Source organism: Panthera pardus, unplaced genomic scaffold (genome assembly GCF_024362965.1).
Source record: "Panthera pardus isolate Hobbes unplaced genomic scaffold, ASM2436296v1 HiC_scaffold_22, whole genome shotgun sequence".
Taxonomy (NCBI): Eukaryota; Metazoa; Chordata; class Mammalia; order Carnivora; family Felidae; genus Panthera; species Panthera pardus.
Genome location: NW_026526788.1, coordinates 5452773 through 5480353, shown reverse-complemented (window position 1 = coordinate 5480353; position 27581 = coordinate 5452773). Strand labels below are relative to the sequence as shown.

Sequence of the window (27581 nt, the reverse complement as noted above, 5' to 3'; positions counted from 1 at the left end):
TCAGGTTGGCCATGGGCTCCACGGTGGGGGGCGGGGGGTCAAAGTCACCAGGAGAAACTGCAGACTTCGTCCCCACAATGCTGGGAGAACTCGGGGTTAGGCTGCCCTGGGCACCAGTCCCCATAGGAAGGCCACAAGAGACAAAGAAGTCTGAAAACAGATAGCTAAAGAGGCTTAGTCTTTGGGCAGACCTGAAAAGAGACTGGAGGTACCCTCGCTACCAAAATACGTAACGTGTGCTAAAGGGGGTGTGTAAAACTAAGTGTGTCTTACTTCAGTGTGTGCTAAAGATTTCACGTGGGATTGCTAATGTGGGAGCTACTGCCTGTCTGTTCCGTTTTTGCTGAGTCACAATAAATGTATTTCTAAGCGACCACGGAGGCTTTGGGAAGACATGGTCACTCTACGGGGCAGGAAGGGGCAAAGGGAGCTGCACAGAGGAGGAGACACTGAAACTCCTCGGCCCCGGGCTCCTTCGTCATCCCACCATGAAGGCACACGTCTACCCCAGTCCTCAGGCCAATCCAGGCATGACGAAGGACTTCTGAGTGCCTCTGGGTCCCAGGATCACCTTGTACCACTCGCCGAGTTCCCATGTGACCGCCTGAGTGTCCTTCCTCGCCCTATCCTAGAACCACTGCCCCTGGGGAAGGCTTCTAGAAGTTTCCGTGGCTCCTCAGTCACAGCTCTCAGCTACCCCCTCAAGCTATAGTCTCGAACTGTAAAGGGAACTCATTGGCTCTTGGACCTGAAGAATCCACAGGCAGGTCAGCTTCGAGTTTGACTCACTTCAGGTTTGAGCCCGTGTCTAAGGGCACGTGAAGTACTGTAGCCCATGGGACTGGTGACCCCTGGGGCTGAGCGGTCTCCACCTGCAGGGTCACAGGCAGCAGCCCTAATCCCTGGAGAGGACAGCTGCCTGGAAGGAGGGGTGCTCCCGCCCTGATGTCAGAGTTAGCCCCGCATGGAGGGGCAGGGTGGTGGCCGGTAGGCAGGTAGATGTGTGCGCCTCAAGACTTCTTTGTTCCTGATCGGTCTTCCTCTTTGCCACCGAGGGAGTGATCCCCAGCACTGAACTCATGGTGGCCAGCTCTACACCTGTTAGGACACGGGCCGAGCTTTGGGGTGCCACGGGGAGCCACTGGAAGCCAAGGAGAGTGACTCACCCTCTGTTGACAGAGGTGGCGTGGCCGGGACAGAGAATGCAGGAGGAAGGTGACTGGAAGACATGTTGGGACAGCCCAAGCGAGGGGGCTGTCTCTGAGATTTTGATCTGTAATTTGTTTTTATATGTTAAAAAAAAATAACTGAAGTGGCGGGACTCGTATCTTCACAAGCTATAAAATGCCTCTCTCGTGCTCCCCCTGTCCGTACCACTTCCCTCCCCACCAGGCTGCCATTGTCGTTACCGGCAAGGGCGTGTCACCTAGCATGCGAGGGGAGGCCACCGATGCACCCTTGCTGAGAAGTACACGGATCCTCCCCGCACCGTGCTGTCCTCGCACGGGTGCTCCAGGAGCGCGCCAGCTTGGCCGCGTGCACTTGGCACTCCCATCCGTCACCGGGCGACGAGAATCTTCCACGTGCCGATGGCGGGCTGCAGGAACCAGCAGACCACTAGCCGGACCTGAGCCTTCAGGAGAAAAACTCAGCAGAGTTGTGCCTGGGGATCCTTCTGAGCTAGGGAGAGACACGCTAGGGGCAAAATGTTGCTGGAATTAAACAAGGGTGCTGCTAGATAACCTGGCACAGAATTCTAAGTTGTGCAGGAAAAAAAAGAAAAATTCCGCTGAACGCTAACCCAGGGCTGTGTGATTTACAAAGCCTTTTGCTTCTGTCAGGCCTTTGAAACAAAAGCATCAGAGAAATCGCGCCTTGCTGAAAGTTATTCGGTGAAGCCTCCATTTAAATCCAGACCTTCTAACCCTAAATCCTATCTTCTTTTTATCACTGGTTTACAGCATTTACGGGTAACGCTTTTGGGGACCCTGGCAGCATGGGCAATATTAGTTAAGCTGTGCCACAGAATGGATTCTACAAATCCCACCAAACCCTTTGCTTACCCACTGGTTTATTCTCATTCTTCATGCTTAGTTTGCTAATGTAGGAGTCACATGTCCCTGTTGTCTTTATTCTCCTGGTTTAATCAGGAAAACGAGCCAGAGGAGCCGAAATGATTAGCTTGGAATCATTAGAAGAGGAAAGAATTTATATTCACAGTGACTGTATTTCTAGTCCATTGATTAGGCAATTTTGCTTTTATGAATCAATCGGGGTGATTGCTATGCTGAATAAAATACGGAATTGCTATCACAAAGAAAACATAAATTATCAGCTTTAAAATGCATACCGTCTATGCAGGGAGCTACACAGTGTATGGAATGCTTCTCATTTCCTCTTCCAGATTTCTACCTGGGTTTTCTCAAGGGGTACTCCAATAGGCTCTTTGGCTCTGTTGTGGCACGTGACGGGATGATCCAACAATGCAGTGTCCTGGCGTGTGACATGACTGTTTAGCTTCCACTAACAGCCCCTTGTAGGTGCAGGGTGGTGTTCTAAGTCAACACAGGGCGCTTTAATATCAATATCAATAACCACGCATATCTTGACTCTGCGGCTTGCAATCCAGAAGGCAAGGTGATTTTTAGAAATCCATACAGTCACCTTTGGAGACTCTAAGAACTAATGCCCGAACCATCTCATCTCCTATTAACCGGTTAATTTTTTTTTTCCTAGGATATACAGAGGTCATTTCCTAAATTGCACATTTCCCACTGATTAATCTCAGTGGATTGCCTCTTACTATAGCAAATATGATAATGTCCAACAATTATCATTCATAATTATGGAACTTTATTTCATGAGAGGGTGTTTTAAAAGCCAGATAATCACTTTTAAGAAGACACTAGAAAATTGAATAGGGCAGAATAGAGGTGGAAGGAGGAGGAGAAAACAGAATAAAAATAGCAGTGGATGAAGCGCTTTAAGACTAAAACCTCGCAAGGCTGGTGTTCCATGCGTTAAGAACAAAGAAGGAGGCATTTGGCTTTAGTACCGTGGGATTTTATGGATTCTAGATGCCAGAAGTTTCTTTCTTTCTTTCTTTCTTTCTTTCTTTCTTTCTTTCTTTCTTTCTTTCTTTCTTTCTTTCTTTCTTTCTTTTTTTAAGTTTATTTTGAGAGAGGGAGGAAGAGAGAGTGTGTGTGAGCGAGCAGGGGGTGGGCAGAGAGAGGGAGAGAGAGAGAATCCCGAACCCCAAGCAGGCTCTGTGCTGTCAATGCAGAGCCCGATTCAGGGCTTGATCTCACAAACTGTGAGATCGTGACCTGAGCTGAGATGGAGAGTCGGATGCTCAACCGACTGAGCCACCCAGGCGCCTCTAGATGCCAGAAGTTTCTTGATTTAATTCATTTGACACACATTTATTGTATGCATCCTATACATTGAGGCACTAAGGAGTTTAGATTGTTATAATTTTTTTAAGATCTGGCCATCTCGCAGCCTACAGAAAATGGACTGGCCCACGAGATAGACAGTTGATGAGCATGGAGGAAAAGGGAAAAGAGAAGGAGAAAGAAAAAGCAGAAATGAAAGTTTAAGGAGCAGCAGCAGCCAGTGCAAACAAAATCCCGCTGCAAGACCTTTTTCCCCCAAATAAAGCTGTCAACTGTTTCTTAATTAACACTTTCCTAATTTTTCTCAGCGAGCACTAGGTTCTGTAAGTTATAAGTACCTCCCAAGGCACAGTGAGGAACACAAGATAAACAAGATTCAGACCCTATTCTCAAAGAACTTAGACTCTATTTGGAAATTTCAAGCAGTGCACATTGAGTCATGGATCCGCTCTAAGACAGCATTCAAACAGGTACAGGAGACCTGATCCACACTCTGGGGGTGCAGTTCAAAGAAGGCGGTAGGCCCGGCAGGGGTGGCAGGGACAAGGAAGGGTTCCCACAGAAGATGGACACCAGAGAGGCCTGAGAGGCGGCGCAGCAGAGGGGAGGCAAGAAGACACAGGCAGAGCAGAAATTAGCATCGTGTGTCTTGGGATCAAGAAGAAAAATCTGTGCCTTCTGTAACCGCAGGATAATTACGAGGGGGTCACGGGGAATGCTGTTTGAGTAAGCGGGGGAAGCTGGGACCTCCAAGCTTTCGGAAACTCAAGCACAGGGAGGTCGGGAGGCTGGCCGCGGGTGAGGAAGCCGGCCACGGCCCAGATACTGGTGGAGAATGGAAAAACCACTTTGCTGACAGGCCTTTACGCCACTCCCTTCCACGGAACTGGTCCCGGATGGCCGCAGAGGAGCTCACAGAAGAGAATTTCAAAGAGGTTGTTGATAAGGCTTGGAGACGGAGCTGATTTCGGGCAGGGGTGAGAAGAGGGTGTGGAGGATGACTCCAAACCTGCGAATATGCCTCATTTCCGCCAACTGGAGCAGGACTCGGGCTTGGGAGAAGATGACAAATGCCTAGATCAGAAGACTAAGAAGGACTCCAAGCGCAGCTGGGGTAGCCTCAGGGCGAGGATCAGAACTGCCCGGTCCTCCCCAGCCCCCAGGGTTAGGCAAGGATGGCAGGAGGTGTGCGAAAGCTGCGGGGGTGCCCGGTAGGGCTGAGCATGGGAGGGGGCGGGGGAGGGGGGAGAAGGGGGGCGGGGCACGGAGTTCTGGGCGCTGGGGAGACTCACTCCGTCACTTCCCCCCCCCACCCCCCCACGGGGAGCAGTGTATGCATCTGTGCTGCCCGGGCACTGCTCCTTGGCTCTCGTGGCCTCCGTGGCCTCATTCAGGGGGCCCGACCCGCTCACACGTGCACGCCAGGCACCGTGCGGGGTCCAGGAGCTCATGGGGGATGGGGGGGGGGCTCTCAGTCTCCCGGGGAAGGCAGAGATAAGCAGATGTGGGGATCCGAAAATACGAGCCGTCACTCCGAGGAAAGCATCCGAAGCAGCCTCCTCGGGTATTTCCTGGGGGTGCTGTGTTGAATTGGCATCGAAGGGGGCAAAGACTTCAGAGCACTGACCATCCTTCAGCAATTCTTGGCAGGAGCAGAGGGTGGCATGATTTAGGGTGAGAAGTTTGTGTCTCAAAGTTCAGCATATAAGAGTCTGGGGCTGTCGTCACAGCAGCTCGAGGAAGTTAACCAGGGTAGCCCCTGGGAGGCTAAGACAGACGAGGGTAGTCCCCAGCTTAGGCGCTGGGATGCGTTCCCACATCCCCAGTGGATGCCCGAACCCCACGGATGGTACCCAGCCCCATCTATGCTATGTTTTTTCCTACCCCATACATCCCTATGATAAATACCTACTTCCTTTATAAATTAGGCACAGTAAGAGCTGAACAGCAATAACTAATAATAAAATCGAATAACTATAAGCCTATACTGTAATAAAAGTTACGTGAATGTGATCTCATTCTCAAAATATCTTATTGTACTTCCTGCGAGGATGTGAGATGATAGAATGCCTAGGAGGTGAGATGAAGTGAGGTGAGTGAGGTGGGCTTGTGACCTGGGATGTGTCAGGGGCTCATTTTCTTCCCAACTGATTGACGGCAGGTAATGAGCCGGGAAAAGTGAAAACACAGGACTGTATAGCACATGCTCTTTGACCCGGGAACTGAGTCTTCAGGTTCCATGGTGTAGCGGTTAGCACATCTGCCTTACACGCAGAAAATCCTGGGTTCGATTCCCAGTGGAACCACAAGCTTGTCTTAGTTTCCATTTAAAGCTGGAGGATGAAAACGGGCGCGTTTTCATCTGTGCCAATCAGGATCTTCTTAAATACGATTTCATGGGTATGTGCAAAAGTCCTGAAGTGCAGATTTTCTTTTCATCAACTTACGGCACAGAGACCCGGCTGAAATCTCAGCTCGAAGGTCCCCAGCTCCGGGCCCAGATGTTCCTGATCTCTGTCCAGCAAGGATGACAGGCACTCACAGCATGGAGGGGAGCCAGGAGCCCCCCGTCCAGGGCCAGCCCTGGGGGCCGTATGGCACTATGACCTCTTCTCCCTGAGGTTCCTCTGACTTCACCCCTGAGATATCCTGAGTCCTAGACGCACTGCTGTGCCTAGAATGTGAGGTACGGAGAGAGGAAGACGTTCGGCCGAGTCAGGAATAGCCTGGGTTTTGACATCAAAGAGTCTGGATTCCAATTCTGCCTCCACAGTGCCGTTAGCCATGTGGTCTTGGACACGCTCTTTGCCGTGGTTCTGTCCCCGTGTGTCGACTAGGCGTAAGCAAAGCACCGGCATCACGAGGAGTTTGTGCACGCTGGACGAGATGATTATGGAAAGCGCTTAGCACTGGCTCCTGCCTACTGCTAAGTAGGCACTCAACGGGCAGCCCTCGGTCTCAGAGTGTGGCTCCCCTCCCCGTGTTCTGTGTGAGCTAGGACCCAACAGCTCTGCCTGTACCTTTCTTCCCTTCTCTCCGGCGACACAGCTCCAATACCGGCTACCAGAATACGAACCCTCGTTAACAGGTGGCATCACCTCTGAGGTACCTCCGCAGTGCGGCCTGAACCCCACTCTGCCCCCCACCGTGTTGTTCTCCCGCTAATGTTCTGGTTAATCCAACCGCTTGAGCAGAAGTGTCACCTCCCACGCTGTCCCACATACTACCCACCGGAAGATGGGGAGGCGGGATCACAGCAGCCCAGAGGTCTATCTTGCCCAACAAGTCCTGTAGGAGAGCCCACAAAAGAAAGAGGCTCTTTGCCACAGGAGATTTATTATTACTATTACTTTGCCGACAGGCTCAGAATTTAAATATAGGACCCTGAATGGCCAGAACCTCGGCCCAGCCCTGAGCGCCTCCGGGCATGTTCCTGAACCAAGAATTCGAGTTTCTGCCCAGTGGGCTCGCCGTCTGAACTTTCTATTTCTAAAATCGCAGTTCTTGGTAGCCAGCACACATTCTGAGCCACAAAATTCTGAGAATTGTTGCACTCGTCAGCTGCTAAGTCACCTGTCCCTCAGCCTGGTCCCTTCTCCTATCATAACAGGACTTGTGTTAGCGTCTATGAATTTCCCTGTCACATGAAAATTGGCATCCCTTATAATACCATAATCGCCCAGAAATCCACCGTCAGGCCTGTCGTAATTAATCCATTTTCAGGATCCCTCAGGGTCTCCAAATACAATGACTGGTGGCAAATTAATAGATCCTATGGATCGTCTCCTTCCGCTTCATCAAAGAACTGACCCCGTGATGGAAATTTAGTTTAATTAGGACAATCGCTCATATTTAAAGAGTGCCTCACAGCAAAGAAGCCCCCAGATTCCATCTCTTAAGCTTCGAAGCCGCACCTCACGTGACTTCGAGCCAACTTTCAGGGAACAGGTATGTTCGTCCCCATTTGCTGCCCGTGGACAAGCAAGAAGATATTCACAAAGCTTGGGACTCCCGCTTCGGTGTTGACTTTTGTTGCTTCAGCTTATGTGTATGAACTATCGGCGGCACAAAAATATATATGGGATGGTTTCTTTTTTTTTTTTTCTGAGTACCTACTTCATGAATAGGGTATCCTGTGTACACGGTGAGGCTGTAAATAGACTTCAGTAGTGGAGCGCTGGAGTGGACAAATATAGAATGTAGCCTGTGGTCAGCAATGCCACACACACTCCCCCAGAGAGCCCCATGCTGGTATGTTAGCTGGTCTGTCTGGAAGCTTTTTTTTTTTTTTTTTTTTTTTAGGTTTAGTTGCATGATAGTACAAAGAGCCTTGTGTTATGGTCTCAACACTACTATTTATACCCCATGACCCATTAAGCACTGATTCCTTGGTTGGGGTTCTCCCAACAGCTCGAGAAAAGAAACAGGGAAAAAAATAGCCTGACTGGAAAAAAAAAAAAAAAAAAAAAAGGAGTTCTCATTTACAATCCTTGAGTCAAGAATTTGGTAACATGACCCCGGCCAAAGCCTTCGGAGGCCTCGTATCAGATGTTGTTATTTTTGGGTGGCTTGAAAATACGCCTGGTTGAGGCGTGGGCACCCGAGTGGCTGTCGCAGGAAGCAGGAGCCAGAGTGGGCCCGGGGCTCTGTCCCGAGAAAGTCCCCCCGGGCAGGGCCCGGGGGCAGCCAGCTGCCGGGCTGGCCCCGGGCCCCACAAGAGGAATCCGCAGCTTGGCCGGAGGAGAACTTCACCTTCCCTCAGTCAACCTCCCTCCCCTGCAGAGGGGTGTCAGACCTCAACATTCCTCTCTTGGTCTCCCAAAGGCAACTGGACACTCTGTGCCCCCCCCAAACACCCTAGGCACTGAACCTCCCTGGAGTCCGACGCATCCCTCCCCCCCCCCGCCTTCTCCCAGGGGACTTCATTTTCTTTCAACAGGGCATTTCCCCTGAAAAGTGAATTGCCTCCCCTGTTTGGGAAGAATGCCCGCTGGAGATATTTTTACGCTCTGTCTGCAGCGGGTGAAAGGGAAGCCGGCTGAAGTGATTCCCCGGTAATGCGCTCCCCGAGCCCCACCGTGCTGTGCCAGCGTCCGAACGGACACGCTGCCCACGTTCGGGAACGCGGCTCGCTTGGCCTGTCCCGCCGCACCTCCCTTCCAGCCCGTCGTGACCAGCACACGCGCGTGCTTGCACACACCCGTGTGCACCCGTGCACGTGCACATGCGTGCACACACACACGCGCGCGCGCACACACACACACACACACACACACACACACACACACCTGGCTCAGAGGCCAGATAGATGGTTAGGTGCTGTGTTGTGGCCTTCTAGTACATATTTGGAAACTATTCCAGAGGAGCATGAAGGGGACGTGTGGGCCCCTCTTCCGTGAAAATAACTAAGAAAGATCTCAAATAAACTGTCCCGAGCGCACTCTGCAGTCGGAGACAGGAAGCCGAAACTCTGCTTGCATAATTCACGTGCCCTCAGAGTTACCTTAGTTGAAAAGGTCTTTAAAATATTTAGACCCGATCCCTCTTCCTACGAAAATCGATGCTTGGCGGCCTATGAATCCTGTAAAGTAGGAGACTGTCCATTCTTTTCTTTTAATTTTTTTAAATGTTTATTTATTTTTGAGAGACATAGAGACAGAGTGCAAGTGGGAGAGAGGCAGAGAGAGAGGGAGACGCAGAATCTGAAGCAGGTTCTAGGCTCTGAGCTGTCAGCACAGAGCCTGATGAGGGGCTCGAACTCACTAACTGTGAGATCACGACCTGAGCCAAAGTCGGAAGCTTAGCGGACTGAGCCACCCAGGCGCCCCAGGGTCCATTCTTGGCACAAGTGTTAGTGCCTCCAAGATGGCTTCTGACTGATCTGGCCCCACAGGCCTGTGTGCACCCACCGGCCCTCCTTGTGGAAATTCAACTTGTCCTTTCTTGTAGCTCAAATCCCGCCTTCTCCGAACAACTTTCCACCGGGCCCCACGGTAAAGATGGGTGTCGTCCCATCTCCGAACGTTCCATGTTTGAGCTGGGCCTGGCTGGTCGAGGAGGGGTTAGCGGGTCAATGAGATGGCTAGAGGATGCAATCGTGACGAGCCAAGGGCGGTGTCGCACAATCCAGAGAGGCAGAAAGATGCGTTAGGTTGTGGGAAAGAAAACGTGGGGAGAGCCGGGTTGGAGAAATAACAAACCTGAATTTCAGGTGTTGTCAGCCACGTGAAGGGGGTTGGCTTTAATTGAAAGACAACAGGAAGCCGTGGTTTTAAGTCGAAGCGTGAGTGGATGTTGCTTGCGTCCAAGGGGTGTAACTAACGTGGCAGCCCAGAAGTGTTTGTGGGTGCATAAATGAATATTGGAAAACTGTTGTGGAGGGCTCAGAGAACCTCTGTGACAGTGTTAGTTCACGTTACATCCTCCCATTGGGAAGTTGTTGTGGTCTGAATGTCTGTGTCCTCCCTACATTCACATGTTGAGGCCCTAACCCTGAACGTGATGGTGTTTGGAGGTGGGGCCCTTGGAAGGAATTAGGTTCAGATGAGGCCATGAGGGTGAGGCCCCAAGGGTGGGATTAGTGTCCTCATAAGAAGAGCAAGTGAGTGAGACCAGAGCTCGCTCGAGTTCTCTCTCGCTCCCCATGCCAATAGGAAGACACACTGAGAAGGCGGCCATCTGCAAGCCAGGAATTGGGCCCCTCCCCAAAACCGAATCTGCCGGCACCTTGACCTTTGACTCTTGGCCTCCGGAACTATGAGAAGTAAGTGTCTGTTGTTTAGGCACACTGCAGTATTTTGTTATAGCAGCCTGAGACAACTAATACATAAGCCATCCGAAATGCATTAATATAAATAAAAGTTATTTTGGGGGGCACTTGGGTGACTTAGTTGGTTAAGTCTCCCCACTCTTGATCTCAGCTCAGGTCTTGATCTCCGTGTCCTAAGTTCGAGCCCCGAGTTGAGCTCTGCGCCGGGCGTGAAGCCTACTTAAAAAAAAAAAAGTTATTTTTCTATCAAGAACTCAGTTCCTCATCAAAATAAGCATAGTATGCGTGGACGCAGACCTGAAGACCTGTGCGTTGCTTATTCTCAAAAAGACCAATCTCATCTCATCTCTCTAATAGATGGATTGGGCTCGTCAGCAGCCTCCCAAAACTCAGCAGAGGCATGAATCTACTGTCTCTGGTGCGGAACGGTCAAACATTTTTCAGTCCGTCCCAGACAAGATATTATGGGGCTTAAGATGAATTAATGTGAATTTAATCCACGGCAATTTTCGGCCAGTAATGTGCTTTTCAGCCTTCATGCTGCCAAGTGTAGGCTTTGTGGGGTTTTGGCTTAGCATTGCTTGGGCTCACGAGTGTAGTGCGGGATGACGAATTGCCATATTCCTCTGGAGAACGGTGTAGTTTGTCTTTATAGTGGTGCTAGGTGTATGGCAATGGTATGTCAACACAATTTTATTTCTCAGCCCCAGATATTTTCTCTCCCCTACCAGGTTGTCCAGTTTTCTTAGGAACTTTTTCTTAGACTCGGCTCCTGCAGCGGATTCTTGATGGTCTGGTTATACTTTGAAGAGTACAGCTCTCAGATCCAAGAGATTGGTACCTTATAAATTGTTTCTTCAAAGACTTTAGGAAGAAGAAACTCACTGTTTTCATTCCCTAGAACCAATGTACTTGAATTCTTTCTGCACCTGCCACAAAAATATGGAGTATGTTGTATGAAATACGTTGTCGGTATATGTAATTTCCTAAGAAGGAAGACTTATAAATCTGTGCCTCTCTCGCCTAATAACTTGCAATGCCAAGAGTTGGTTTCCACCCAGTGCAATCGAAAGTCAGAGCGCAGGAAGGAAGGAAAGATCACAGGCATTCATTATGATGCCTGTCTGATGAGGAATGCCTAGGACAGTGTCTGGGGATTCTGGAAACTCGGGTGAGACTACATGCCTTAGCCTCTAACTCTGAATTTGGATACTTCTGCTGTGGCCAGTAAGGTCTGGAGCCACCCAAGGTGTGTGCGTAGCCTTGCACAAAACTCCAGAAGCTTTTTTATTCCTGAGGCACCCTTTCTGAAACCTGTGTATTGTCTCACGTTTAATTTTTTTTAGGTAGAGAGAAGGTTGACCTGAGCAAAAATAAAACTTCCCTCTTTAAAACCAAACCAAACAAACAAACAAAAAAAATACATGCAAACAAACAAACACAAACAACCTAAAGGAAAAATGCAAGTCTCTGCTATCCCTAAGAACTCTTCTTTTCAGCAGCATTAGAGAGGAGAGGTGGAGGTCACTGGATTCCCTGCCCCTCGTGTCCCTGGCTTGGTCCAGTGCTGTTGAAGTCCTTTCTCTTCTGAGTGGCTGTCTGCAAGTTCGGGGGGGCAAAGCACAGGAAGGGATTCGGTTTTCTAAGCCTGAAAGAAAGGCACATCTGGGTCAGATGCAGCTCTGAGGAAGACATCCCTTTGAATGTGTTTGCTCAGGCCCACCTTCCAGCTCTCTCGATCCCCAACCCCTCCTCTACAGAAGCTCATGTCCATTTCCTCCCCTCCACTCCCTGTCTGCCTGTCCCCTCCGCAAAGCCTCCCAGAGTGCTCTCCACCCCCACAGGCAATCACCATCCTCATGACTGAGCCCGTGCGTCCCGCGACAGTCACATGTACTTCGGGGTGATGTTTGTCAAATCAGCTAAAATGGTTCTTGAAAGCTAAAGACCACCGTCAACTCTTCACCTTATTCATAAAATCCTGGGCTGGCCTTCATAGAGCTCTGCTGGTTGGTGCTTCTCAACCCTCTGTGTGCCTGTCAGTCACCCGGGGCACCCGTTATATTCCGGGTTCTGAGTCAGTAGGTCGGTGGCACTGGGTGAGAGTTCTTGATGTTAAAACCCAAGTCAGGCACAGGTGAAGCAGATGTGTAACGGAGACTCATGGTGGCTCCACTTAAAGAGAGTTTCGAGGCTCCTGGGTGGCTCAGTTGGTTAAGTGTCCCACTTCAGCTCAGGTCACGATCCCATGGCTCCTGAGTTCGAGCCCTGCGTCCGGCTCTGTGCTGACAGTGCGCGTCCTTCTTCGGCTCCTCTGTCTCCCTCTCTCTCTGCCCCTCCCCTGCGTGCTCTCTCTCAAAGATAAATAAACGCGAAAGAAAGAAATAGAGTTTCACCCCAGCTTCTTCTGAGGGCTTCTTCCCAGCTATTCATTGACATTTTTATGTCCCTCGAGGCTCGCTTCCAATCTGGCACACCCCTACGAGAATGCCAGAATCCTCTCAAAGGCCGGAGAGCGATGACGTACCCAGCGGCACTGGCCACTGCAGAGAGGAGGCGTTCTGATCATGAGCTGCTTTTATCTGGAGCTCACTGACCAAGCGGTTCCACGTCCCTGGGGAGCATTTGATGGACAGCGCTGCCTCTAGAAAGTGATAGAACTTTTCTGTTGGCAGAATTTGTATTAAAACCTCAAGACGCTCGGTTCTTTTCATCTCCACTCCTCCTAATTTATAAGACAAAGCCTAAAGTGCTTGATCTGTAACATGCATCTTGCCAACGGGCAGGCAGACTTAGGGAGAGCCTCCTCGGCCAGGTAGCTTTCATCTTCAGGGATGTACAGAGCCAGGGAGCCAGGCCTGACATGCAAATGATTAGGTAGTAGCATAAATCATATGAAATTGGGCCCAAATCCATCATTCTTACTTTCAGAAAAAAAAAAACCTTCTAAATAAATAACATGTTTTCAGTCTGAAACTAACATGATCCCAAACCATTTTAAAAAAAGAATAAAAGAAAAGGAAAAAGAAAAAACTCGCTCCAGTACATTAATAACCACTGTTAAATGCAACAATTATCAGCATTTCGTTGTAATATTCTTTTGCTTTTCCTGTGTGTCTGTTTTCATGTGTAGACTAATTTTTCCATAATTCTGACATACGATATGTGTCATTTTATATGCTTCTTTTTTTCACTCACTGTTTTATCTGTCATAAGTATTCATGTGGTTATAGCCTTTATCACCATCATTTCCATGTGCTGCAAATTACTTCATTGAATGGTTATACCAACGTTTGTTAATTCAGTTATTAACGCGGCTAAATGTATTAGGCATTTAAGCTGTTTCGAAAGCTTTACAAATACAGTTGGGGCACAAATGTAATTTATCAAGTGTCTGCATACAGAATACAGTGTGTTTCAATATTTTAATGAGCTTGAAGTCCATAACAGATGTATTGATCCAGATTATATATATACATATATATATATATATATATATATATACATATATGTATATATATATATATGTATATATATATATATATATAAATGCTTACTTATTTTTGAGAGAGACAGAGACAGAGTGTGAGCTGGGGAAGGGGCAGAGAGAGGGAGACACAGAATCTGAAGCAGGCTCCAGGCTCTGAGCTGTCAACACAGAGCCTGACACTGGGCTCGAACTCACGAGCCCTGAGATCGTGACCTGAGCCGAAGTTGGATGCTTAACCAACTGAGCCACCCAGGTGCCCCGATCCAGATAATGTTTTTAAAAATGTATTTATGAGAGAGAGAGAGAGAGAGAGAGAGAGAGAGGATCCCAAGCAAGCAGGCTAGGCACTGTCATCACAGAGCCTGACACGGGGCTTGAACTCACAAAGCGGGGGATCGTGCCCTGAGTGGAAATCAGGAGTTGGACGCTTAACCAGCTGAACCACCCAGGTGCCCCAGATACAGATAATTTTAAAGAGGTATATAACAGGTGACACAATTAAAGCATTTATCAAGGATCTCTAGGAAGCCAACAGGGAACAGACATGGCCTGTCACCCTCTGCCACGGAGAGGGCGTGGGAAGGGGGGAAGAGGCAGGGATGGTTGCAGAGAGATATGGAGTCCCAGGGGCCAGGGTGAGCGACCACCACTCACCTGGACGTCACCCCATGCCCATGGGTCAGTGACTTCCCTCCCTGCGTCCCAGCCTCCCCATCTTTTTTTTTTTTGAGAGAGAGAGAGCAAGAGAGCGAGTGAGCATGAGCAGAAGAGGAGCAGAGAGACAGGAAGACGCAGAATCCGAAGAAGGCTCCAGGCTCTGAGCTGTCAGCACAGGGCCCGACGCCGGGCTCGAACTCAGGAACCGTGAGATCATGACCTGAGCCGAAGTCGGACGCTTAACTGACTGAGCCACCCAGGTGCCACCCCAGCACCCCCCCCATGTAAATCAGATCGGTGCCTACCTCAAAGGACTGTGGCAAGGATGAAGGGAATCCACAAAGTGCTTAGTAGGATACGTGTCCTGGTGCGCATACTCAACGAGGTCAGAAAACACCATTGGGGCAGCGATCACAGGCATCGGGAGCTGCCTCCTCCTGCTGTTCACCAGGTCTCCTGCTCTGGTGCCACATGTCTAGTTATTTAAAAGCAGTAAATGAGGCCAATAAGCCATTTAAAAAATGTTTTATCCTCCCACCTTGATATGCCTTCATGACACAAAAGAGAAGACTCTTTATAGAGAGGCACCTGGGTGTCTCATTGGGTTCAGCGTCCGACTCTTGATTTCGACTCAGGTCATGATCTCACGGCTCGTGAGATCGAGCCGTGCGTTCAGCTTTGCGCTGACAGCACGGAGCCTGCTTGGGATTCTCTCTCTCCCTCTCTTTCTGCCCCTCTCCCTCTCTCTCTCTCTCTCTCTCTCTCTCAAAATAAATAAATAAACTTAAAAAAAGGGAACATATTTATAGAGCTATGGTTTTTCTATGACTAAAAAGTAGCAAAATATGGAAGGAGGAGGAATATGATCCTTTGTAAGCCTGTCTGGGATGTTGTTTGGCAAGTGTTGGTTGGATGACTAAAGAATAAAGACATAAATTTATAATTTTTTAAATGTTTATTTATTTTTGAGAGAGTTAGAGACAGAGTGTGAGCAGGGGAGGGGCAGAGAGAGAGGGAGACACAGAATCCAAAGCAGGTTCCAGGCTCCGAGCTGTCAGCACAGAGCTTGACGCGGGGCTCGAACTCACAGACTGTGAGATTATGACCTGAGCCAAAGTTGGATGCTTAACCGACTGAGCCACCCAGATGCCCCAAGACATAAATTTATAAATTATTATATATTTTTTTTTTTTCAACTTTTTTTTTTTTTTTTTTTTTAATTTTTGGGACAGAGAGAGACAGAGCATGAATGGGGGAGGGGCAGAGAGAGAGGGAGACACAGAATCGGAAACAGGCTCCAGGCTCCGAGCCATCAGCCCAGAGCCTGACGCGGGGCTCGAACTCACGGACCGCGAGATCGTGACCTGGCTGAAGTCGGACGCTTAACCGACTGCGCCACCCAGGCGCCCCTATTATATATTTATTTAATAAAATTCATCTTCTTACCTTCATTTCAGTAAAATCATTAATTATATTCTTATAATCAAGAGTTTCACAATCTGTGTTCCAGTGATAGCAGCAATCTAACAGATTAAAAATAAATGTAATTATATTAAAATATACAAAATTGTAATATATTTTAATCAACATGTAGATTAGCATCAATGTGAGAAGCTAAAAATTTAATTATTTTAGATATGTTTTCACAAAACTAATTTTTATTCCAAAATATTCAAAATTATCCATTGTAACTGAAATGCAAATACAAATTACTTAGTGAATATGAAAAGTTAAAATAAAATTATTTAAGTAGATCTGAAGGTTTTTAGAAGATTTTTTTTTAGTATATAATTACATCTCAGTGTGTATTTTTATAAAAATAAAACTATTTGCAATTCTAGTAAAATTTGTTTGGCTGCTAATGTCAAGAACTGCTTTTACACAGGTGCACCCGGGTGGCTCAGTCGGTTAAGCGTCTGACTCTTGGTTTCGGCTCAGGCCACGATCTCAAGGTTCGCGTGTTCGAGCCCAACGTTGGGCTCTTTGCTGACAGGGGAGCCTGCTTGGGATCCTCTCTCCCTCTGTCTCTACTCCTCCCCCGCTTGCACTCTTTCGTGCTTTCTCAAAATAAATAAATAAACTTAAAAAAAAAAAAAAAAGAACTGCTTTTATACATCACGTATATCTATCTAGGACTATATTTGTGTATATAAGTAATGAAATATGAGTTATGTGGTATTGCAAAATGTATGTGCAATTGTCGGGTATCCTGTGTGTAATTTTTTAGCACCCCAGGGACCCTGGGTTGGAATGTGAAGAGAAGAAAATGGGACTTTCAGCTCTACTGGGAAATAGTTACTGATCACGCAAGAATTTATTACATCTTTGCTATAGGAGGGGAGAATTAACAAGGAAAAGATTTTGTGTTTCCTCTTCTCCCGGCATTTCTGCTGCTTGAATTCTCTCTACGCCTCGGAGTCATGAGTCGTGGTCATTTCCAACGTCAGTAGTAGTGCGAACACACCTCCTTGGCACTCGGTACTTGGATGCAGGGCCTTTTACTTCAAGGCCAGAGATGCAGGAGGTGTCCCTGGGGCCTGAGCGGTATTGGTCACAAGAGTGGATCTTTAGGATTATCGGTTGTCATGCCTGCATTGAAGCAAAAATGGACCTCGAGTCATGCTTGCACGCACGTGTGTGTGTGTGTGTGTGTGTGTGTGTGTGTGTATGTCCAGGATCAGAGACTCTCTTGTAAAGGCAACTCTCCAATAAAGAAACACAGGACATCGTGCACAGATATTTCTTGGGATAGATTTTCCACAGTGTGCAAATCCTTCTTATAAATACCATTAACCACAGTTGTTCCCTCACTGACTTTGAATCTCTTCTAGAGTCCCGTGCCCACCCTGCATGGCTTGACGTTTAAAACACCGTGTCCTGTGTCCGTTTTGACAATTTATTAGAAAAGGTAGAGGAGAGAAGCTCCCTCCTTTCTCACCACCAGGACCCATTCCAGAATTCGACAGCCCCCGGAATCAGAGCAGCCCGTTGGCGGGAAGGCCCCAAGACCTAGAGCTGCCGAGCAAACGTCCGGAGGAGGAAGGATAGTCAGCAGGTCCAGATGCGGCTCTGAGCCACCACTGTGTTCATTAAGAAGCTCTTCGAAGCTTGCCCCTTTTTTTCATTATCTCTGAAGCTCAGTTGGACTTTCCTTCCTCTCAGAAGCTTCCAGGCGTTTGTCAGGGGAACAAGACTCCTAGGAATTTAGGGGAAGTATGTTTGGATGTGAGGCCACTGTTCTGACAGCCTGGGCTGGGAGAAACTGTTAGGGCCGTCTGCGGAGCTGGGGCTCGGAGCCCGGGAGCAGCATCGGACATCAACCTGAACTGGCCCACAGAGGGGACCGGAGCCCACACATCCAGGCCCCGAGTCCCACGCCACAAGCCAGGAGGAGCGGCCCGGTGTCTAGTCGTCTAGAAAAAGGCAAAAGGTAGCGCACGAGGCTTTGAATTCAATCAATTCTTCCGTCAAATAAGTCACATTTCTCCTAAAAATCGTTTATACCTTTACCCCTGGCTTATCTTAGATCTCTAGCCTACACTGTTTGAATACCATCATTTCAAAATGGCAGGTTTTTCTTCTCATTCGGTTAAAGCAGTGACCTCATTTCCCTCCGTGCTACCTTAGCTTTCAAATCATCCTTCTCCCGAGGTATGTTTAAGGGCAGCGTCTCAATACACTGCGTGTTGCTTTATGTGTGATATAACTAAATAATTATATCCTATAACGTTGATACAGATGGCTTTCAGGAATATAAAGACTGACGGAAAGGCAGGGAGAAGGGGAAGAGAATCAATCTACGTTTCCCCTGGGAGATGATAAGTCATTTCGGTGAATCTCTCTTGAGAGCCCACTGTGTGTCTGCCACTGTCCTAACGCTCGGTTCGGTTGTATATCTTCTCCCGAGCTGCTCGTAATCTTGGAGGGAAGAGAAACCACGTATACCAACGACTGTGAATTAAGGGAGACCGAGCTGAAGTTATGAGAGAAAGATAGTTCAAACCGTCGGCAGCTCTCTGTATGGATCGGGAAGTTTCGTGATGGGTGTCTGAACAAAGGCGTATGAGCAACGTCACAGGGGCCAGGAAATGTCGGCTGCCTCGGGAACTCAGCCGTGTCGGATAGGGTTCGAGATGCCGGGCTGACATGCGTGGCTTCCTTTGGTGGGCAGTGGGGAGCACAAAGGTGGTTAAGCAGGGAGGAGTCTGATGAGAGCTTCCTTTAGGAAGCTAAATCTGGCAGCAAAGTAGACAACAGATTCAAGTAAGAAGAAGCAGGAGATTGAGAGGCCTGTCGGAATGTGTGATGGGGTCTTGACATGGAAGAAATGAGGGTCTGAGCTAAGAGGGAAGACAGGACACTGGCCAAAGACTTCTGGATCTACCGGTAGGGATACACTCCCATCTTCAAGGCCGAATGATACTCCTACCCCCGCCCACGTCTGTTTCTGTTATGCTTTATGCACATCAGTTGCAGGTGTGGACTATGTCGAGAACCTGACCAGTGTGACTTACGTCCCAGGTTGGGACACTCCAGGCACTGTCAGGGTTAAAAGAAGTGTCGCAGGAAGAACACAGCTCTGTTGTTGGCTGTGGGTGTAGGTGAATCCCACAAACACAGTAACGAACACCAGAAAATTCTAGCGAGCCGAAAGGAAAAGAGAAATGAGCCAATAGGCACACAGCGGTGCCAAAGGCCAGGTGGGCAGGAAAACTGAAACGCTGGGATGGGTTTGAGACCACAGCCTGCATGAGACCTCCCTTTGTCATCAGGACATGAAGCCTTGCTCAGCGACGTTTGATTAACTTCTGCATTAGGCGGGATTCCTGGGAATCTGGGTCTGAGGCTGCAAGGTGCACACAGGACATTTATCAGGGAATGCTCTTGGGACTAACGGCCGCTGGGGGGGTGGAGGAAGCCGAAGGGGGGACAGGGAGGGGTGTGGAATTGTGAAGTAGTTGCAATAGCTCTGGAGTCAGGATGGTCCTTAGGGCTTGACCCCAGCTGAGGCCAGAAGACTGGGCCTGTATCCCCCATCCGTTACTCGGTGGCTGCCACCGTTCCCCAGAAGGGTGGAGGGGGACCTTGGTGACTCCCGTCAGGCAGGGGTGGTTTCTGGAGGGAGTCTCAGCTGTGAGCCCTAGGCAGCCAACGCTTCCAGCAGCGGGGGGAATAAGAGCCTCCATCCTGGAGGAGCGATCTCAGAGGCAGGCCACGGCATCTCCAGCATCATCCACTTTCTGGGGATTTGCCGCGTCTGTTGGGAGACTCTTGGGGTGCAGGCCGGCCGAGGGAACGCTGTCACGTAGAGCTCTGGGCTCGTCCAAGCCGACACGTGGTGCAAAGCCAGCAGCTGAGGGACACAGAATGGCAAGGCCAGAGCCTCCGAGAGGGCCCAGCCGCGTGACCTTGGGCACACGACTTCATCTCTTTGTCCCTCAGTTTCTCCATTTGTCCAATAGGGACAAAATTAGTACTTACCTCATGAGTTCTTGCAAGACTAACTGAGACAGTGCATGCGAAGCGCGTCGCACTGGCCCATCATATGCAAGGATCTGTGGACAGTGGCTGCCAGAACGTTCATTGCTGCTAATCATTTCGCAAACTTGGAGAAAGGCCTGAGACGAATGTTGAGAGCCCAAGTCCTCATCCAAGAGGTCTAAGAGTTAGGGAAGTCGGATCCATCCCAGAAGCGAGAGGTAGGTTTGCGCAAGGCAGGGAGTCCCGACAGATACCCAGCCCGGGACTATTGGCCCTTGACCTTTACATGTTTGTTTTCAACTGGGTTCGACTTGGCGGAGACAGCCCTACCGACAAGACAAGAGCGAAACCACATATTTCTGGTGAAAAAGTTGCTGCCTTCTTCCTTCTGCCCTATTCCTTTAGTTAGGTTTAATGGCAAGCTTAGCCTTCCCACTGAGTTTTCTTCTCCCTTGAACTTGAAATCCTGGCTTTGCCACCTGTCACCTGTACAGCCTTGTGAAAGTCACAGAACCTCTCTGAACTTCAGTGTCCTTGTCCTTAAAATGAGACGGATAGTACTCGATCTCCCTTGGTGGTTGTGAGATTCGAATGAGATATTTGGAAGCAGTTCGCAAATTGTAAAACACAATGTAGATGTCACGGTTATTGGGGGTGTTCTGCTGACTGCTTTTTCTTCTCTTTTTTCTCTCTCTCTCTCTCTGGATACGGTGTTCATGACCAATAGAGAGGCTGGGGAGGACAGCCACAGGTTAATGAACGCGAAAGGGTGAAAAGCCCCTGGTGAAACTGATCTGACAAGAGCTTTCTTCTCTGAGCAAGGACGATGCTATCTTTTGTCCCTTCATATACGAAGGGCCTTTTTTGTGCCAGAGCCTGTCCGAGGCCCTTAAGGTCTAGAGAGAGAAGACCTCCATTATCTGAAGGTATTCATGTCATCTGTTTTGTCATGTGTGCTAGATTATTTTTCCATTGGTAGCAAAGGATTTGCACACGTTCACCCGCGCTCTATCTCCTCGCCCCTAAACCATCTAGCTAAAGCCCTCATGGGAACAGTAAGACCCTCCCAGGCCTATGACATCCTTAATTCTTGCCACACTCAATGTGGCAGCAACCTTTGACGGAACACCTCACTTCACGTGCGGTGATACCCACACCAACGCATGTTTAACTTAACTCAATTGGAGTGGAGAATGGGGTCTTCTGACGACCAGAAATTTCAAGGCTTAATGAATTTTAATTCATCGATCTTTCTTTTAGGAGTGGTGCTTGTTGTTATTGTTGTTGTTGTTGATCTAGTTTTCAAAAACCTCTCCCTACTCCATGGTCTTGGAGGTTTGGTTTTGTTTTTGTTTTGTTTTGACATTTGGACCTGAAATGTGACTTGAGTTAGCTTCTATGGCTGTGTGCAGGAGGGGATCTAATGTCTTTTTTTCTCCAAAGGTGTATTTTTTTTTTTTTTTTTTTTTTAAGTAGAGGACACTTCCATGATGGTAGGAAATGGGAATGTGTTGTAAGAAAGAAACAAACAGAACTGGGTAGAGATTCCAGGCAGTTCAGAAGAATAGGCCAGTCTCCAGGGTTTATTAAGATAAAGCTCTGCAGGCCAAGGGGTAATCATGGGGGCTAATCCCTATCCTCAAGGAGCTCACTGTCTCAGTGTGAACACGTGATTATGACAGATTTTCATCTATGGCCGGGAACCCCTCACCTTCATTAAAACTTTCACAGTTGGGGCGCCTGGGTGGCTCAGTCGGTTAAGCGTCCGACTTCAGCTCAGGTCACGATCTCGCGGTCCGTGAGTTCGAGCCCCGCGTCGGGCTCTGGGCTGATGGCTCAGAGCCTGGAGCCTGCTTCCGATTCTGTGTCTCCCTCTCTCTCTGCCCCTCCCCCGTTCATGCTCTGTCTCTCTCTGTGTCAAAAATAAATAAACGTTAAAAAAAAAATAAAAAAAACAAACAAACTTTCACAGTTAACAAAGGATTCCTATATGTGCTTCTTCACAATGTATTCCCGACCACGTCTATACCTGTAACTGGGATTCACAGAAGCTCAGGGACTCGCCCAAGGTAACACAGCTAGTGAGCACAGGGCCGGACATACAATCTGGAATGTTTTCTCAGCCTGGTGTTTTTTCAGCCACGCTGTCTCTCAGCTTGATCTCCACTTTCCAGTGGCTTTTATTATACAATGAAATCTGCTAAATCTGTTTCTGTCTCTCCATCTATCGGCCCTATTTGTCCTATTTGTCCAGCCACCAGTTTATCTGTCCGTGTATCTACCCATTGTCTATGCATTCATCTGGAATGCAGTCATCTGCCTATCCGCCTACCTATCTGGGAAGGTCGGGCCAGTGATGGCAGAGTACTGGGAGGGTGGGGGGAGGGGGCACCTGAATTCAGCCAGATCCCAAGCTCACCCCCAGCCAGTTGCCTAACATCATGCCGGTCACCTCGTGCGTTTGCAAATCAGTTTCCACGTGTATAAAATGAGGTGTTTGGACTCAACGCTTTTTAAAATGTGGCCCCTTTCTAACTTGATTTTTCCGACTATTGTCTCTAATACTATTTTCTTTACTAATAAATAATTTACTTCACCTCCATGCACCTTTTGTCTACAGCTTACCCTCATGCCCCTTCCCTGCTTCTTTGATTGCAAGCAATAAATACACAGCTCATAGTCACGCAGGCATGAGGCTGTTGGTTTACACAGTTCAAGTACCGGGTTGATCACAGAGTTGAAAGGAGTAACGGGTAGAAGCAGGGTCTCTGAACTGGAACTGGGGGTTCTAAGTAGCCATCCGTATTTTATTCTGATTATCTGTTCCTGTTTATCTGTAGGTCCTACTCTTTTAAAGGAGGGCCTTTATCCACACTCTGGGAAATATGGCCCCTGCCAGCCCCCGATAAGCAGATCCAGCAGAAAAATTCTCATGCTGTGTATACCATAATTGAAGGGGGAGGGTCTGACTGTCCTCTACCGGGTTTTATGGTTGGGGGACAGGATGATTATAGCCAAGGGCCCTTTAACCCATAACTCTAATGGAACTTTGTGGAATAGAAGAACATCTCTTTTCCCCAAAAAATATATTGAACAGGCCCCCAAAATGTCCTTTACACGCACTGATCCAATAATAAGGTATGGGTGGGCCAAAAACCAACTTGGAAAAGTTAAGGCCGAATAATGGTTAGGATCATGGGCCCTGGAAACAGTTCTCCTGGATGAATTCGAGGAAATTCACGTTGACAAGCCAACGTGGCCAAATTATATATCCTCTTTAGGAGAATAACTTTACCTATGGCAACAAGTTATTGTGAGGGCCAAGGACAAAAATGAGGTTGTCTGTTACTACTGCCACAACTACCTGTTTGAAGAGTGTCATAAATAATAGATTCTGAACTAAAATGATGCCTGCTGATGCCTGACCTAGAACTCCTCCCACCGTCCCGTGATTTGGAAAGTAGCAGATGAAGCAAGACGGAAATGGAATGAGCAACATTGTGACGCTGGCATTTCTGGATCCTTGTCACAGGCCGGTGGCCAGCATCCCCTCTTTATTTGGCCTCTTATTGCCCCGTGTCACAGAAGAGGGAACTGAGGCATAGAGTGATGAACGTCCAGCTGGGTCACACAGCCAGCTGGTGGTGGAGGCTCCGTTAGGGGCGTTGCTGATGGACGGACAGAAGCGTAAGCGGGGTTTCCTAGAGTCTCTGGCCAGACGGGACGAGCTTCGATGTCGTCTCTCTTCATTGTGCTTTGCCTCGTGTGCTGTTGGGCTCGCTGTGGGCGCCCTGTCTTTTCAGAGAACACGCGGACGGATGTCGACCGCGGCAGCTGATGGAGAAGAAAACAGCAAAAAGGTACAACTCAGACGCCAACACTTGTGGGTGAATTTACAGTTGTAGGGAAGAGAAACTTCCCAGGTAAATAACATTGTTACTGTGAATTAAGTGCCTGGCTTTTATGCAACCTTGGGATTGATTTCTGCTACGAAGGAACAGCGAACGTAAACCTACTTCAGACTCCGTCATCCTTAGTTTTTACCATCCAGGGATTTCAAAATCAGAAAGGCGTGTCAGGTCATCCATAGACCTGTTGCTCTTTGTTATTCAACCCTGCAGTCTGGCGGTCCGCTCCGAATTTCTGCAGGATGCCTCATCCTGTACCTGCCGCAGAGCCGTGACTCAGCCCTATTGAATAACTCCCTTTTCCCCCGTATGACATGTCAACTTCGTTTCATTGCTATGGCATGTTTCTTGCCCTGTGGCTGATAAACAAGGCAACCCAGGCAGGAAACCAAAGCAAATTCCCTACTTCTGATTCCAAGCGGGAGGTCTGCCAGCATAGACCTGGAAGACACGCTCCCTTACCTTGCCCAGTCCCCTGAGGAAGCTGGTTTTCTCTCCCTTAGCCTCCATCCCTCCTCTCGTTCCTGGCCCCCCCGCCTCCCCAGGAGAGGACCACAAAACCCTGGAGCTCTTTTTACCTGAAAAATAAATCCAGGAGCAAGACCTTTTACATTACGTTTATCAAAAGGGAGGATGTTCGTCTCATGACTCCTTTAAAATGAAGCATTTGTGTCTGAGAGGTTTCAAGTGACTGGTGTCTGTAGGACCGGGATCCACGCTAGGATTCTCTGACTACATCACAGCCGGGTGGCCATGCGGAAGTCTGGGCTCAGAGAGATAGCACGGTGTCATGCGTGCAAAAAGAAAGGCTTTGGGGTTTCCGAGCTTCGCTTTTGTTATCTAAAAATGGGGATTAAAAAACTTTCTTTTTGGGGCGCCTGGGTGGCTCAGTCGGTTGGGCTTCTGACGGCTCAGGTCATGATCTCACAGTTCGTGGGTTCGAGCCCCGCGTCGGGCTCTGTGCTGACAGCTCGGAGCCTAGAGCCTGCTTCGGATTCTGTTTCTCCCTCTCTCTGTCTGCCCCTCCCCTGCTCACGCTCTGTCTTCTGTCTCTCTCTCTCTCTCTCAAAATAAATAAACATTAAAAAAAAAAAAAACTTTCTTTGGGGGATTGTTGTAAGAATGAAATGAGAGTACACATCAACCACATGTGAAGATATATCCCAGATCGGCGTGATGGTAACTTTTCTCATGGACATGTTGTGTCGCGTTCACCGTCATACTGGTTTCTGCCTTAATTGTTTCAAATGACAAAACAGAGCTAATTATAGTTGCCACTAAATCATGTTTTAAAAAGATTGAACTAGTGAAAGTACAAATTCGTAGAACTTTTCTGGAGGCAATTTAGTATTATCTATCAAATAAATATATATGTGTGTATATATATATTTTAATAGAATTTTACTCTAGGAATTTGTTAGGAGAGTAGGCAGATGTCATTCATAAGTATGGTAATCGTGACATGGTTGACAATATGAAAATTTATGAACAACCTATAAATTCGGCATAGGAGACTGGTTAGGTAAATTATTATACATCTATACAGAGGAATACCGTCTAGGTAGCCATTAAAAATCATTTATTCTTATGGGAAATATTCATTTGTGTATCATTAAGTGAAAATTGCAAAGAGTAAACTGGGGTACACTGTTATGTTAATAAATAAGAAAAGCACGTATATACAACGGAAAGAAAAAAAGAAAAAAGGAGGGTTCATACCGAAACATTAATCATAGTTTTCTTTGGCTGGAATCCAAGTGATTTTTGTTGTCCTTTGTGTTTTCTGTATTTTACTAATTTCTTGTACCCCATATACTTTATTTCTTTAATTAGAAAAAAACCATGAGTTTAAAATATGGCCACTTAACTCATCATGTTTTCAAATGAGCATTAAGTTTAAGTTTAAAATGCTTCAGAGAGGGGGCACCTGGGTGGCTTAGTTGGTTGGGCTTCTGACCTCGGCTCAGGTCACGATCTCACAGTTTATGGGTTCGAGCCCCGCATCGGGCTCTGTGCTGACAGCTCAGAGCCTGGAGCCTGCTTCCGATTCTGTGTCTCCTCCTCTCTATCCTTCCCATGCTCTGTCTCTCTCTGTCTCTCAATAGTAAGTAAATGTTAACACAATTTTTTTTAAGGCTTCAGAGAGACTTTGATAGAACTTATAAATGTGTACATAGAAACAAAGCTGAGAAGAAACACCTCAAAATGTGCATAACATGATTTCTGTGTGGTGGTTTAGGCAGTCATTTTATTATTGATCTTTTATTTTGCTGAATTTTCAAAATTTCTACAGTCTACATGTATTACTTTTATGAACAGAGAAAATGCTATCAGAGTATCTGAAAAATTGGATGATTATTATTTACTAAGAGTAATATTTTCTCAGTGCCTTCTGTGATTTCTGGTTGATTTGAGCTTTTTTTTTTTTTTTTTTTTTTTTCCTCCTTTACTGAATTTAGTTTATCTTGCAAGTAAAGAAACCGACTCAGAGGCAGCCCGTTTGTCAGTTTCAAGATGTCTAATTTGAAAAAAATCTAATTTCTTTTCTTCTTAAAATCTCTCATTCATATATCAGGGAGACTTTAATTTGTAGCATCAAGTTATTCAAAGCCCAAGTCCTAAGCTGCTGGAGGGAAGACAGTTCCCAAGCACGGCCAGCTGAATCTGAGGAAAGCCTGAAAATCTTCCGGGCGAGTCTGGCCTCACAGGATTGTCAGCCTGATTTTAGATCAAAGGGGCTCAGATAAACGCATTAACTTTCGACTACTTCTCCTCCAAGCCTCAGATCCCCTGGACGCTTGCCCATTTGGGCTGAGACCTGTAGGCGGCTGTTTTTGGAGCAAGGGTGCCTTGAGGTCACAGCTAACGCACAGATTTCCATGTCTGGTAAAACAACCAGCATGTGTTTACCAACATGAATGGTATTTTTCAAGGTCAACGCTGGGTTCCTAGCAAATGGAAAAAATAATTGGTATGCAGGATAGAAAAAAAGCCAAGAAAGTTGTAGGCCTATTGTTAAAGCCCTCTGGACAGCACACAATTTTAGGGAGGCCTCTCGCGGGCCAGTCTGCCATGTGCACTCCACCCTCTCGCCCACAGATTGGATCTCACCCTGGACATGTACAGGGGAATGAAGTTGGGACATGATTACATTTTTCCCCATCTTTTGTCCTCTTCTTACAGGGTCACAGTTATTTTGGTATTGGATAAGAGCTCTTATTGACAAATACGAACAAGGCCGACATGTGCTTAAATACCATCGCAGGTAAGAAAATGAAAAACGAGAAAACTAGCAACGTATTTCTTTCCTGCATCCGTGCGCAGGCCCAACTTAACCCCGCTTTCAGAGACGCCCTTATGGGATGCAAACCTAACTACTGTTCCCCCTTCAAACCTGCTTCTCTCTGGGACAGGACCTGAGCTCCTTGGTGTAGCATTTGGGGGTCTTAGCCACCGCATTATCTCTTTAGCCACCTCTACCCCTCCCACTTCACACCCAAACTTCCTGTCATGTCCTGGACCCCAGGAGGGTAGGTCCATAAATAGCAGGACCCAGAACACGGTGAAACAGCAGGCCCTTGTTCAAAACAAAAATTCAAGGATAAGATTAAAAATTTCAAGGGGCTCCTGGGTGGCTCAGTCGGTTAAGCGTCCAACTTCAGCTCAGGTCATGATCTCGCCGTTTGTGAGTTTGAGCCCCAAGTCGGGCTCTGTGCTGACAGCTCAGAGCCTGGAGCCTGCTTCGGATTCTGTGTCTCCCTCTCTCTCTCTCCCCTTCCCCTGCTCGTGCTCTCTCTGTCTCTGTCTCTTTCAAAAATAAATAAACATTAAAAAAAAAAAGAAGAAGAATTTCAAAATGGCGGCCACAGAGCATTAAGCCC

General features: G+C 47.8%; 1 long non-coding RNA gene and 1 other non-coding gene across 5 annotated transcripts in view; both read left to right on the top strand.

The window, feature by feature from the left end:
• LOC109248899 (uncharacterized) overlaps positions 1 to 27581 on the top strand; it is a 48045-nt gene that overhangs the window by 6996 nt on the left and 13468 nt on the right. The window lies entirely within an intron of this gene.
• Positions 5629 to 5701, top strand: TRNAV-UAC (transfer RNA valine (anticodon UAC)). The gene has a single exon. It is a non-coding gene; the product is annotated as a tRNA-Val (tRNA).